The sequence below is a fragment of the Bactrocera neohumeralis genome, chromosome 2 (genome assembly GCF_024586455.1).
Source record: "Bactrocera neohumeralis isolate Rockhampton chromosome 2, APGP_CSIRO_Bneo_wtdbg2-racon-allhic-juicebox.fasta_v2, whole genome shotgun sequence".
NCBI lineage: Eukaryota > Metazoa > Arthropoda > Insecta > Diptera > Tephritidae > Bactrocera > Bactrocera neohumeralis.
In genome coordinates this window covers 20,072,625-20,088,062 of record NC_065919.1, presented here as the reverse complement: position 1 = coordinate 20,088,062, position 15,438 = coordinate 20,072,625, and the positions used below count along the sequence as shown (strand labels likewise).

Below are 15,438 nucleotides of genomic sequence, written 5' to 3'. Positions count from 1 at the left end.
CACTATTTAAGGTAGGTTTCTCTCTTGAACTCACACAAAAATATAGTTCGCTAATTATTTTCATTATTCTTATTATTTTTGTTAAGCAGTTGCGTTTTGAATTTTCAAGTTATTTAGGCATAGCGCATTCTAAAATGCGCAAAGCAAACAAAATGAAATTCCTCCAACTCTTGCACCGCGAAGAGAACAAAAAGTTTTCGCGGCGTATTCAGTAGCTTCGCTGGCATTTTGCCAACGCAAGGCAATGCCATAATTTTATGTGGAGCAAAAGCAGCGGCAAAAGCCTACTTTTTACCTCTCAACAGCCTGTTGATAACTGCATTCAATTGGATTCACTAATATGTAGGCGTATATAATTACGTATATATAAATAAATTATATACAACGGCCTCCAGCAATTTTTGCTAGATTTTTATGGTGTACAAAGTGGGCAATAAAAAGTCAAAACTATCGCCGACTCACGACTGACTGCACAGTAGTAGACTTAATCGATGCTTTTTGGGTACAGTTATAGATAGTTGTATATTGTTATTTTGAAATTGCACATTGCAATGAATTTTATTGCAGCTGTTTTTGCTGATTTCGTACTATTTACAGTTTTCTTTGTTCTTTTGTTATACAAGTGTGGCTTTAGACTTCCATTTTATAGCGGTAAATGCTTGAACTTATTAATATTTCGCTCAGCAGATTGATAAAATTTCATTGTAGTTCAAACTGGCTGCCGAAGGGTTCATGATTTTTATGAAAAGCCTTATCGAGGCATGGTTTGACCATGCAAATTGCTTTTCGACGAATAATTTTTTAAATTTAAAATTTTAATTGGTATTTCCACTAAATGATTGACCAAGACTTGCACCTTTTCCTGTCGAATGTTACGTAAAATAAAAGTTTAGTTAAAATATATGCTTAAGTTCTTTGTTGCGGATGGGACTTAATTATATTAGATCCATTCAACTCATTTAGGAATTCTTAGTAAAAAAGTAATTTAATTTTAAATTTTATTAAAAAAACAGGGGTAATAAGGTTGGTCAAAAGACCGGTGTTTTTCGTTTGATACTCTGAAAACTAGATTCTTAGACACCTTTACGAAAATTTCTCCAAGTATGAGCTCTTAATTATGACGTAAAAGTTTTCCGCCTTACAGTTCTCTACTTTTTTTTCGTTATCAACAGTCTTTTAGCTTTTGGTTGCACTGCTAATGATGGAATAGAGAGGCTCTGAATTTAGATATTTTATCACTGCTCGTTATATTTTAAATTCCTGACAAAAGCGATCAAAAACGGCTAAGACTAATCGGAATCTGTATCTCAGCTCACCATTCCTTCTTTCGAAATACTATAGTATCTTCCAAACGGAAGTTTTTGCGGTGAGGAAAGTGACTAAGATAGCTAACAACTATAACATACTTATACATACGTCCATAAACTCATATAATCTCATCATATATACTGGGTTCCAGGCCACAAAGAATTTCGGTAAACGAAATAGCTTCTGGCTACCGAACCAGGACAGAAAATACGTAAGTCGTTAAAAATGTTACATAATGAAACTTCGGAAAGCCCTGACAGATGGATCAGGGTGAGATGAATTGCTTTAAGAACATGTAAGAGCTTTGCAAGAGATCAGTTAAACATCAAATGATAGCTAGCAAGAAGCAATCACGACTTGTGTGCCGAATACTTCAACACGAAATAAATTGAACCCAACTGATCTAGCATAACTAAGCATCTGTGGTGCTATGTATGGCGTGACCATCGACCAGTTTAACCTAACCCATCATATCTCTTTTATATTCTTTTTATAAAAAAAAAATTTACTTGAAATATCTAGCCTGAGAAAACGGTACTTCAATGTGAAATCTTAATTGCTTCGAGCAAATTTTCTCAGAATCCCTCTGTGCTGAAACAGTAGTTATTCCGCAGCTTTTTTGTGCTCATTATATCCTGAATAGAGTATATTAAGTTTGCCACGATGTTTGTTACACTCAAAAAGAAAGTAAAGGCCAATTCAGTTAAGTTCGTCTCTCTGTTAGTGTGGGTCGATTTTTTTTTTCTTTAAAATCTCGTTTACGGATATACGGTATTTCACGGATCATTCTGAACAACTTTGTCTAAGAGACTATAAGTCTAAAACCGGTTTCGAGCCAGCAATTTTAATACGAAAATCAAAAAATTGGTTATGTGGGAGATATGTGATATAGTTATCAATTCCGACAAATGATCAACAGAATATCAAAATGCATACATGTATTAAATTTCATTTGGATAGAGAAAAACTAACGAAAAAAAATTTATGGTCCCTAAAAACTTCGCCTTAAAAATCGTTTGCTGGAAACTGTTTTTAGACCCATAGTTTCTTAGGCAAAATTGTTCAGCGTGAGTTTTTTTTGGTTCCCTGTAAGTCGACCTGCTCTACGGTATATACGCGAACTAGTCCCATAGTTTAAAAAATATTGGTTTGAAATTGTGCACACGTCCTATACTTCTCAAGAGGCTGCTCCTATGTCGGAACCACCGATATAGGATCACTATAGCATTTAGCTGTCATACACACTGTTCGATCGGAATCAAGAGCTTGTATGGACAACTTTTTCATCTGACCAAATTTGGCATGTAAATGATTTTTTGTATATTATATGTAAAGGATATACTATCGTCTCTATGGTTATTACTGGCTCTTCAGACTTTCTTCATTAATGTGTAGTATTATACAAACAAAGGAGAGCCCCCACGTCAGTGAGCTCCAAACAACTGCTGCAGTTTTATAAAAATACACTCGATGTCTTCAAAGTGAAAATATCTTTCAAAAAGCACTACTTAACTACCATATTTGAAATCATTACAAGTTTTATTACTGTTCGTTTGGTTCCCAGTAGCGATTTATTTTCATTATTTGTGTATTTTCATTGCTATTTCGTTCATCGCTTGCTGTTGCTGTGCATTTGTGCGTGCTGGAGAATGGCAAGAACAGGCCATCTCCATATCTAACTGATTATCTCTTTCCATTGCCAACTAAGTGCTGGCAACTACTTGCTTATTGCAGTCACGTTGCAGAGATTGCAGATAGGCCGCTGGCGTTTTTATATCTATTGCTCTCTTTCTCTGAGCACACTGGTACAGTTAGTTTTCTTTATAGGTATATATGTACATATATACATGTATTTCTTTGAGCCTGTAAATATTTCCTGCTCTATTTTTTGCTCCGATACTCTCTTTACTATCGCTGGTGTCATTACATATGGACACGCCTGCCAATCCACAGCTGTCAAATGTCATGCTGCCTCAACACTGTCAGTGCAGTAAAACAAGATAAATGAAACACCGCCGCGCTGAGGTTCAAACGGCGAAGAATTCATCATTTATAGATGTGGCGTGGTGTTCGCAGCTGCTGAAGTGCTGACATTAGGCGCTAATATATCATGTTTGCACCATTTGATTTCAGAATATTGACTCGCTTCTCTCACACAACTGAGAGCGCCTATTAGCTGACCTTGCCACCAGTTACTTGCACTATGTGTTATTGCTATTGCTCTTATATGGGCCGTTTGATTCAGTGATTCTACTGAGATTTCGCGTGCGCACCATACTTTGCCGCTGTATCGTTGTTTCTTCCATTTCACGCCTCCAGAAAATAATCATCCATACTCGTTTGTCTGTAGGTTTGTTTGTATGTATTTCCCCATGGTCCAATTCAATAAAATTTAGTACGTGTTGTAAGGGTTAATCGATGTTTAGTTAGTTGTTGGTGAGCAGCATTTTTATATGTTGGCCGCAAGCGTTGCGATAAAAATGTATTTCGTGTATTGCTTTTATGTCCGGCGGGACAAACGGATATTCAATGTTTGTGAGAGATATTTTCTTTGTCAATACAGAACAGATAAATACAACAATATGCCATCGCTTGCAATGGAGTATTATGAATAAGGCAAAATACATAAAACAAGAAAACATCAAAAGAATTGAATTCGTACGTGATGAGTTTGAGAAGTCTGTGTGTTATTTAAATTTTCTATATATAATATTGATTGGCAACTCTGTGCATGTAATGTGTTCTCAAGCCTCTATGAAATTATATTCCAATGAATATGCAAATGGAGACCTTGAACCAAATTTGAATATTCAAACTGAGGACTGAATCTATCATCGCAGCGCATAATCAAATATGGTGTTTGAGATACTGGAGGCCCGTGGATGCATCAACACGGTAAGACTAAGAAGGATATTGGAAAAGATGGTCATAATAATGTTACTATAACACTATATATTGAGCGGGCTGTACAACTTGTTAGAAATTTTGTATGAACATCGGCGCAGCTACAGCGGATACCCTACCAATAGTAGGGATGTAGGACAACAATGAATAGAGATGCTAGTTGGTCCAGAATAGAGTCATCATTGTCAAGTAACTGGGTCAATCACCTGCCAGGAGCACATGACCACTTCTAAGACAGCCAGTTTTTTCGGAATCTTTTGATAGTACCTTAAGACTTTTAATATGGTCAAATATCTTGGTCCCGCGATGGATTCCACTCTGCATGTTGATCTGACCATGGTCAAACCTACGAAGGCACTGATGATATGCAATTGGCTTGTTGGTAAATCCTGGGGTTGCAGCCAAGGATTATCAGATGGTTGTACACAATGATCGTGCGACCAATTGTCACTTATGTAGCGCTGGTCTGGGCTCCGAAAGCATCGCAGACGTCGGTAGGACTTCATTTCTCGAAGCTGCAACTACTCGCTTACGTCTGCCAGATCGGGCCTTGCTGGAAATCACCCCGCTACACCAAGCTTTCGGTCAAGTCGTAAAACACATTGTGCTCCAAATGACAGCAGGAAGGTTTGGCAGAGGTAAAGTAATCCATTTCCAACGTATGAGCAATGAGCTAAGTGACGTAATACCACTGGCTTTTCTCCATAGGGATAGCATTACCAAAAAGGTTAACTGCACTGGGAAGTTTAAGGTTACCCTTGACAGGTGGCTGAATGGAACGATTCCACCCTTGTGCTACTGCAGAGGTCTGTGCTATAAGGCGGTGTGTAAAGTTAAACTTTTAACGCAAATATCGCATTGAACGTATAACTGTACTAAGCGATAGCCAAGCGGCACTTAAAGTGATTTCTCAAAAGAGATTTTTGAATACGAGATCAAATCGCTATTGGTGCAACTGAATAGTCTATCAGAATGTAACCAAGCGCACCTTATTTGGGTGCCAGATCACAAAGGTATAGCCGGTAATGACTGGCTGATGAGCTTGCCCGCTCCGTAGCATTCACCTACATGGTACGACCGGAAGCTTTCACTGCGGCTGGTCCTCACACCATAAAGGAGCTGCTCCGCAATGATGAACCAGTGGGTAGGGAGAAACATTGGCAACAACTCCTAGGCATGCGCCATGCCAAGTTGCTAATGGGTGGTTACAACCTTAGAAGGTTTAAATTTGTATTCAACTTCCCAAAGGAAATACTCAGCCTACTTATCGCCTTCTACACACAACTAACTGAAAATTTCCCAGTTAAAATTATTAATATTAAATATTATCTTTTTTAATGGCTTGAGAATTGTAAATAAACATAAAAGAAAAATGCTGTTTGTCGGCATGTTTTTGCTTAACAACGAAAGATATAATGTCTGCCTCAGTGATAGAGTTCTTAAAGGCAGACAAATGAATCCATTTCTTGGTTATGACGACATCGAGAACACAATTGGTATTAACACCAGCAACATTTGAAGCAGCTGGAGTTTTTTTGTTGCTAGGGCTCACTGTTGATTTCAAAGACCATTAGCATTAATTGAAGTCGAAGAGTTTGGATTAACAGAATCACCCACAGTATCAACAAATGAAGCAGATTGACCAGCATTTACAGCAAAAATTGGTCTGTTTTGGCACTGGCTAGCGGGTGAGCATTCCTAACAACAGCCTCAACATATGTATTGGCAATTTTAACAGCATTAGTAGAGGCTGCAGGTAAAGCAACCGGAGCGAGATAATCCATACTCACATTATCAGCAAAAACAGAAACCGCAACGTTGGACGGAGAAGTATTGGTACCAACAACAGTGGAAGTAGTGAGAATGGAGCTGGCAGCAGTTGGAGCGGCAGAGAATGCATTTGATACTGATGCAGCGAATTTACGGTTGTCAGTAATATGGTCGGAACATTGCTGATCGCTGACTTCAATTCGTGAAGACTTAAAAACAAAGAACTTCGTTCATTATATAGTTGTTGGATTAATGAGAGCGCCTTTTTATACCCAGAAGGAAGCGTCGGAGACCCTATATAGTATATATGTAAATAATCAATGTTGAGCTGAGTCGATATAGCCATGTTCGTCTGTCTGTCTGTATATATACGAACTAGTCCCTCAGTTTTTAAGATATCGTCTTGAAATTTTGCAAACGTCATTTTCTCTTCAAGAAGCTGCTCAGTTGTCGGAACAGCCGATATCGGATAACATATAGCTGCCATACAAACTGAACGATCGGAATCAAGTTCTTGTATGGAAACTTTCACATTTGACAATGTATCTTCACAAAAGATGACACAGATTATTTTCTAAGGCAATTATGTAATCTTCGTAGAAATTGTACAGATCGATTAACTATAACATGATCATTTCTTTACCGATAATGTAAAAATTAGAAGGCCCAGAATTTCGCAGCCCCGTACTAGCATTGTGCCCTTAAGAAGAATAGGCACTCCACCGAGTTTTATAGCTGCAGACTTATCGATCCGTCCTCGTCTAAAAACAATGTTGCAGTGCAAAATATAATGTTTTATTTTTGCAATAACTAAATGCCAGATGTGGCTGTCAAGCCATATTTATTCCACAAGAATAAACTCTTATATACAAGTATTTATGTATATGTATGCACTTCCTTCGCTCATTCAAGGAAATGTCGTATGAAGTTTGTTGCTCCGAACCCTTTCGCTTCCGTTGTGGCAAGTAAATTTATATACTCTTTGCTGCTTTGCTGTTTTGCTTGTTAAGCTCTTACGCTTGGATATTTCGCAACAACATAACATAATTCTTCTCTCCATCGCTGTCAACAAACTACTTCAAAAGCACAACGGAGCAAACACTGACGGCGAGCGGCAGCAATTTCTCACTTTCAACATTTCTTCGGTTTAATTTCTTGAGCTTCGGTTGCAAATGCTCGGTTTGCATGTTGGCAATGAAAAAAAGGAAAATAAAAGCTACACATTTTGCAGCTGAACAGATGTCTGTGTGGATTGCTTTTTAACTCGTTAACATATTGTAGAATGCTAGGAAATTTCTTGTGAAATATTAATTATTTTTCGAAATATGACTATTAAGCTTAAGTGTGGAGCGAGCAGGGGAAATTGGGTTAAGGTGTTGAAATTTCATTTTTTTTCCATAAGCTTGCTAAAAGCTATTCGAATTTTCCATGTTTGATGAAAAGTCTGCATTTTAACATTTCCCGATGTCCTGATTAGGTTAGCATTCACATTTATTCCACGTTTACACCACTGTGTCTCGATTGGACGACGGTGATTTATTTCTTCTTCTTCTTCTTAATTGGCGTAGACACCGCTTACGCGATTATAGCCGAGTTAACAACAGCGCGCCAGTCGTTTCTTCTTATCGCTAAGTGGCGCCAATTGGATATTCCAAGCGAAGCCAAGTCCTTCTCCACTTGGTCCTTCCAACGGAGTAGAGGTCTTCCTCTTCCTCTGCTTCCCCCCGGCGGGTACTGCGTCGAATACCTTCAGAGCTGGAGTGTTTCATCCATCCGGACAACATGACCTAGCCAGCGTAGCCGCTGTCTTTTAATTCGCTGAACTATGTCAATGTCGTCGTATATCTCGTACAGCTCATCGTTCCATCGGATGCGATATTCGCCGTGGCCAATGCGCAAAGGACCATAAATATTTCGCAGAATTTTTCTCTCGAAAACTCGTAACGTCGACTCATCGGTTGCTGTCATCGCCCAAGCCTCTGCACCATATAGCAGGACGGGAATTATGAGCGACTTATAGAGTTCAGCTTTGTTCGTCGAGAGAGGACTTTACTTTTCAATTGCCTACTCAGTCCGAAGTAGCACCTGTTGGCAAGAGCAATCCTGCGTTGATTTCCAGGCTGACATTATTGGTGGTGTTAATGATTTTGATTTATTTACCTCCGTAAAATTATTGCTTTGATGTGCACTTCTTGTGTTCATAATTAATTTGGGCGCAAATTATGCGCTTAAAGTTAGGGTTAAGGGTTCTTTTTGCTGCTTGAGAGTTTAGTAAGAGAAAGCAAATTTCCTGCGCTTGAAAAAATTTCAGTCTTGCTGTTAGATTGAATTATTTATGTATTAAGTTAAACCGTATGGAAAAAACTGATGTCTGAGGAAGGCGCTTAATTTAAGTGCAATTATATGGGGTAGTCGAAAAAGGTTTTTTGTATTTCTAATCAAACTTCAACTTATTTTTGTGTTTATAATAATAAATAAATAAACACTTATGTACCATTTTGGTCGACCACTTTTTGTCATTTTTGCGCTAGAGATATTATTCCATCAGTGTGTCGAAATTTCCAGAACGGAAGCGAGCGAACCATTGTTGTGCTACAAGAACTGATACAGCATCGTCTCTTTAAACTTTTTCGACTATCCAATATATAACTAGTTAGCTATATTGAGTAAGACTGTTCTTTAGAAATAAGTATATGAATATTTTTGGTTTACTGAACAAAAAACAAGTCGGCTTCGTTAGCTCTGGATAGCTTATAATACTCTCATCGTACCTGAAGCTGCCTGTGGAATCGCATAAGTTGTAGCCCTATGACTAACTGAAAAAGTAGACAGCTTACTGCGATAACTTTAATCTGTCTGATGATATCTTTGGAATCTCATAAGTTCTTCTCTCACCAGTAATTGGAAAAGAATACAGCTTACTACGGTAGCGTACGAGTATTATGTTGATCATAAGCAGCTGAAGCCAAGGCAGTCGATGGAGCAGCAGCAGCACTTGTAAAAACAAACTGCCGTTTGTCTTCAATGACAGCTAGGTTTCTGCTAGTGCATACTGCGGCTAAAAATATAAGGAGTTGTCGCAGGACAATGACCTACAGCTGATTTTTGGTACATAGCATTTTTATGACATTATATATGTTGGTGTTAAATTTCAATAATATCCGCCCACTTTTACGCCCACCTCCCATACAAACTAAATTCTCTTTTATCAAGTCTCTTTTAGCAACTTTTTTACAACTTCGTGACATTCTAATTTTTTTAATTGTACTTTAGTACGAAAAATGTTTATGTACGGATCCGAAGACATTAATAAGTGATGCATCACATCTTCGTTAGTGGATATGCGTCCAATTCTTCTGGAATGATATATCCTATAGTTCCTGTAATCCTTGTTATATATATGTTGCATACTTTTGGGCGGTAACTTGCCATTTTAGAGTATCTCATTGTTTTTTTCAAGGGGGCAATTTGGGGCAGCTGAATTTTTTTTTATCGTTTAGCTGAGACTTCAGGCTTTAATTCGGTGTATGTATGTCGACAGCGGTAGACAGCGCTAAAAAGATGCACCACTTTGAATTTGAAGAACATTGAAATTTTGACGTCCAAATTATGTTGTTCCACAATATTTTTTATGCATTAGTTTTTTCAATGGATTTTGATTCAAATTTTTTCTTTGATACATATTATAAATTAAAAATAATAATAAAGTTGAATTTCAATAGTTGTTTTATTGTATCAATGATTTGACTTTTGAATAAAAATTTTTTGCTAATTTTCAGGTTCTCCACATTCACCAACTTTGGGCAGTTCTGGACAAAAAACTAATGCAGATAGAATCCTAGTATTTTGGGAAAATAATGTATAGATAGTTGGTAACAAACTGTGAAATTTTCATTCAAATCAGACAACATGCCATTTTTGAATTTCAGCCACGGAAATCCCAATGTGCGCCGCCTTAACTCAATTTAAGTTTAACTATCCATGCACACATGTACACACACACATACATGAAGAGCAAGCGATTGTATAGATGTATAGACTCCAGCATAGTCCAGTTTGGTACTTTGCGATACCAGTTGGAGGTCAGTTGCTAAGTCCAAGAGGAGTTGTCATCGTTAAGGATGATTGCGCTTGACGCGAATTTCAACAGACTCTACGGCCTCAGTATCGATACCGTCTCCAGTGTGTCATACCGGGGGGAACCCAGATGCTTACAGCGTAATCTTACCAAAGCGGGATAAGTGCACAAGAGATGCTCCATTGTTTCTCTGGTAACCAGTTCTAGACATTTCCTTCAGTTTTCTTTTTGTGACTTTCATGTATCGTCGCCAGAGAGTGACCAGTTAGTAATCCTATCATGTTCCTACAGTAACAATAGGAGTTTTTGTACTTCCGATTTACCGTTTGTTTTTTTTTTTTTTTTTGTTTGGCACCTTACTTGTGGCAACACTTTGCACTACCGCCTTGCTGACCAAGGCACTTCTGGCTGATATGCGATACGAGGTTACTGCCTTGTTTGTCTGTCTACGTAGAGTTTGCCTTATGCCTAACTCCGTAACTCCGTACCGGATATTCCAGCATCAACTCCATCTTCTATCCTCGAATCATCCGTATAGATGTTCACGCCTCTAAGATTACTTTTTAAATGTGATTTTCAATGTGATTTTAAATGTGCTTTTTCTTTATCCTAATGGAGCCAACTCAGAGCTTCATCCTTAGCAATGCCCCAATGTCATATTGGTTAAGCTAGGTTAGGTCGTAGGGTTGAACTCGTTTGGACAAATGTCTTTTGTGTTACCCCTTTCCTCTTAGACTAACGAAGCGTTGAATTTACCACAAATTTGTGGTTAAAATTAAGCCCAGCCACTAATTTGCCGAAGTTGTGACTAACAAGATATTTCAATCTCAGTGAGGTAAAAGTAAGACAAAAGAGGAGAAAGTGTCAAGATGAACCCATCTCCTATCGGACAGCGTCCAATCAGTAGACCTTCAATTACGGCGAGACTGACTTTGCCAATAGCTAATAGTTCCGAGTATCTCTTACTCTGGCCTAAAAATTGTAGTCGTACAAGCATTGGCTGTTGATCAGCGTTTGCCAAGATAAATGGCGGCTCTTAGGTCCAACGCTAGAACTCAAGAGGGCATCAAAAGACTTGCTTCCATTTGGAGGAAATTGAGCAAGAGAATTTTACTTTCCAGTTTCCGGCGATTCTACTGTGATCGGGCACATATACAAGTTTAATATCGAAGAACCTTGAAACTTTGGCTAATGAGGTCATTCACTACTGCATTCGCTTTGAACGCACAGCCAGAGAGCTCAAAGTCGGTACAGTCGCTAAGCTATCGGAGCTAACAAACCTCTCTCTGAAGGATACTGCGCTTCGCTGCTTTATATCTACCGCTACCTTGAAGGCAGCCAGTTTCAGTGTTCTGGTAAACCCCGATGCAATAAGAGGCGATGGGTTTTTATTTTCGAGAGCTTACAGAGCGTTTGGATATCGTCAAAATGAAGAGATCTTTATTTAATTATGTCGAATTTAAGCAGCTGACTAATGTAAAACTCTTGTACTTTAGCTTTAAAATAGTGTTTTCAATCGAAAATTTTTCTTCGGAACTCAGTATCACTTAGCTGCCGGCCACATTCACCTGAATCTATTTTCGCGCAATCCTAAACCTTCGAATGTACTGAATCCTCATTAAGAGTAAGTAAAGAAAATTGTAATTTCCGGCAGAGAAAATTAACTAGAGCAACTTCACCTGTGACAAAGACATTTCCGCCAACGTTTACATTCAACAAACCGCAAAAATTTCGGAAGTAAACGAATGAGGAGGTGACACAGCACCCTTGGAAGTTTAAGACATAGCACGAACACTTTGCCATGAACGCACGTGCAATAGCGGCATTCCGGCATACCGTTACAATGACCAAAAGTACAGTCATTAATAAAGATGAGCAGGCATCATAGTGATTATCTGCAGCGAGTAATTGTACATATACATATGTATGTGCTAGGTCCATATACATAGAGTAGACCGAGTTTTAATAGTTTACTAAGTTGCAGTGCGAAAATTCTGCAAAACCAGAGATACCGCATAGACTAACGGTTTGACATTGAAAAATTGCTATTTGCAAATGACCCAACTCTACTAACAAGTAACTGGCAATGAGCAAACGAGCTGCGAGGAAATTAGTGTAGTTCATAATAAGTTAGACTATGATGGGGGTTTGCTGTTGGCTACGTCCGTCTGATTACACTGATTTACAGCGAAATTCAACACTGAGGGAGAAACTATAGTTTTTTTAATAAGAGTTCGGAAGGTAAAAATTTTGTGGTGGCACTTAGAATATATTTAAAATAGAAAAAACTCTAACGGCTGGCTGAAAAACTCAATGCCCGCGATGAGGCTTGTAAAAATGTAGCTTAGAATTTGCGGTTGAGATGAAGTTTGTCGCTGAGTCTATCATTGGGGAAAATACAGGCTATAACATCAAAGAGATAAAGTAAAATTAGAAATGGAAGGCATGAAACTATTAATTCGATCAGCTACTCTGATAATTTATATCGGAAAAAGCAGTCTTCTTAATTCTTCTTGATTCAAAAATTGGAAATGGAAAGACTGTGCCATCTGAAAACTCCGATTTCTCGTAAGTTGAAATGGAAGGGTCGTCCAGGTCGTCGAACCATTGAGAACGGTAAGAGTGAGACTTCTCAGCCCTCCAGTCTTCCAGACCATTGGGTTCGTAAGTAACACATCTCAGTCGTCCGATTTATTTTAAATTTTTCTCCATCTCCACCTGAAGCTCTTTGCATGCTTAAAGAATTTCCACAAAGCATTCGTCTTCCATGTTCAACAGTGTAAATATCTCCATTTATTTATTGTCTGCTACGAGCAACTAAGCAGATAAAGTTGTTGTAATTTCATTGCGACAGATGAATTTTAATGAAATTGTTAACTCACTGTGACAAGTTTGGAATGAGGTGAGAGAGCGCAAGTTAAAAAACGGTTACAGAATACGTGATTCTGCTTATTTGAATTTGTGGTTAAATGAACTTGTCTTTCGATGCAAGAGATTTTGGTTAGAGAGGGAAATGTAAACCGCTTTTATAAATATCTATATAGTAACTTTAATTTTATAAAATAGAAGACGCTTTTAAAATAAAACAATTAATTACAAATTGTGTGCTATGTTAAAATAGAGTATTTAACCATTTTAAACATCTTTATTATAGTAACTTTAATTTTATAAAATAGAAGACGGAAAATATAGTCTCCTAAAATGCAAAACAATGTATCATCACAAAAAAATTTAAAATCGCTGTCCAATATATAACCCATGTATAACCAATATATAACCCATATATAACCATTTTATAACCAAAACTCAAATTTAGTTTAAATTTGATTTATATCCATTCCATCGCTTTTCCTTCTCCTGCAAACTTATGAAAAGTGGTGTTACGTTATTTTGCATTTTAGGTGACGATATAAGTACACATACTTTTAGGCAAACTTATTTTGATTTCATCCAAAAGCGGAAGAGTTAAACACGTTTGGTAAGGCACAGGTATTTGTTTTAAAGGTCAAAGGGACAATACTTTTTGATCAATGGCTAGTTAGCATCAAAATGAAATTTAATCTCTCAGGAGAGTACTTTAATTATAACCTATTAAGCTTTACACTTCCATAAAGTTTTTTACAATATTATTATTATTCTTTAGAATCAAAACCTTTTTCGAGGAAAATGCCTACGAAGTAATGTAAGTTAATGGTCTTTCTTGTTGTGTTGTTGTATTCCTCAATTTAGTGAACGTTATAAACTTGAGTATGCTCCGAAGGCCAGTTTCTTCAAACTATAATTATTCTATCTATCATCACCTTGTGGTCCATAAAGTTAGAATACGTCTATTTCTTTTCCACAAGTTCTTCATAGATATCAGATCTCCAGATAATAACGACTTCTATGGTTGGGATGAATTTACTATGCTATCCAAGGTCACAATAATCGAATACATTTTAGGTGAGGTTCGTCTTTTTGCAGTGTTCTCTGCTTCCTTGCAGGGAACGTCAAAATTCTTTAGCCGTTTCGCACCCGGATACTTATAAGACTACACATGTTGGATAAAATGAAGATTATGAACCATACCAGAAGCTTATTGAAATAAAGCGTTTCTTAACCACAGCGCTGCCTAGCGAGAATCGATTATAGTATCGGGGTAGGTGGTTATGCTAGGTTTTGTTAGGATAGGTTAAACAGTCGATTTTTATAGGGATCTCACTTGAACAGCTTGTAACGCCGGTCCGTGACGAGTGAGTATGAAATGGAAGTGCATATTTTATTATAATTGGAAAGCATTTTATTACAATTTATATGTAATTAAATAGGTTTTTTACTTTGTCTTCAGATTATGTATGAATACAAGATCGAAACTGATTTATCGCCACTCTGATTTGTCGGCTCTATATCATCATCCCCCCTTCAAAGCCAATGAAATGAAAGCAACACCTTGTGCTGTCAATTTTGTCACCAACGAATGGTTTTAAGTCCTGGCGTAGTTTTCTTGGTCTTAAGAACACCCAGAAGAATCTTTTTCCTCTATCCGATTATGGCAAACCAATCAATAGTTTTCGGATAACCCAGCTTTCGAATTAGAAAAAGTCACAAGATGTTAAAAAATCCAAATTCATGTTTCCTCATGAAATGACAGTGCAGGTTGACGCCAACTTCATCGACTTAAGGTTTCTTGACTCTCAGACAGAAGGCTGTGGTTTTTCAGTGTACAAACTTTTCCCTCTACGGTCTCCAGAATACAAAAGAAGTATAATATGGAGGCTGGCCAAAAATTTAAGCAACACCTCTCCGTGTTATGACTACCTTTACATAAGACTTCTCCAAAACTATTAAGATGGAGTATCATAATTTTTAAATAAAATCAATGACGCTTTAAGTTGGAGCTTTCGCTCTCTGAATTATGAAATGTCAACAAAAATGGGCAACATTCTTTGAATCGCTTTTACTCATTAATAATCAATTGGACTTTTGATAAAAAAAAGGATGTTTTTAAGCAGCTTTTTATGAAGAGTTTCTTAAGGAAATATGGTTTTAAAGTTTGGAACAAAAGAGAGAGAGATAGTAACACATCCCAGGAATACCAAATATTTTGGACCCACACACCATAAAAGAAAATAATGCCTACGAACTCAACTTTCACCTAGCGTTTACACTGTGGTTCTTCTTTTACAATAATTATTTGCTTAGCTGTTGTAGTTCCCATCTGTCCATATCACGTGACCCAAATCATGCTCACACTTTTACCTGTCAATGTGACAGTTTTTCAGTACTGGGGTGCCTAGTTACTTGGCAACTGTGTTGTTGTCTGCTGACCTTTTGCCGCTGTCGTGTCAAATGCTTGGCCGCAAAAGGTGTCAAGTGACAAAATATGCTATTTTTGTCGT

The 15,438-nt window shown here is 37.6% G+C and overlaps 1 long non-coding RNA gene across 1 annotated transcript in view; it reads left to right on the top strand.

Annotated features, from left to right (window-relative positions):
• The window catches only part of LOC126751757 (uncharacterized), a 36,150-nt gene extending 25,238 nt beyond the window's left edge, over positions 1 to 10,912 (top strand). The window contains exon 2 of the long non-coding RNA XR_007665921.1: positions 9,762 to 10,912. This is a non-coding gene — a long non-coding RNA (uncharacterized LOC126751757). The remainder of the gene's footprint in view (positions 1 to 9,761) is intronic.
• The last annotated feature ends 4,526 nt before the right edge of the window (positions 10,913 to 15,438 follow it).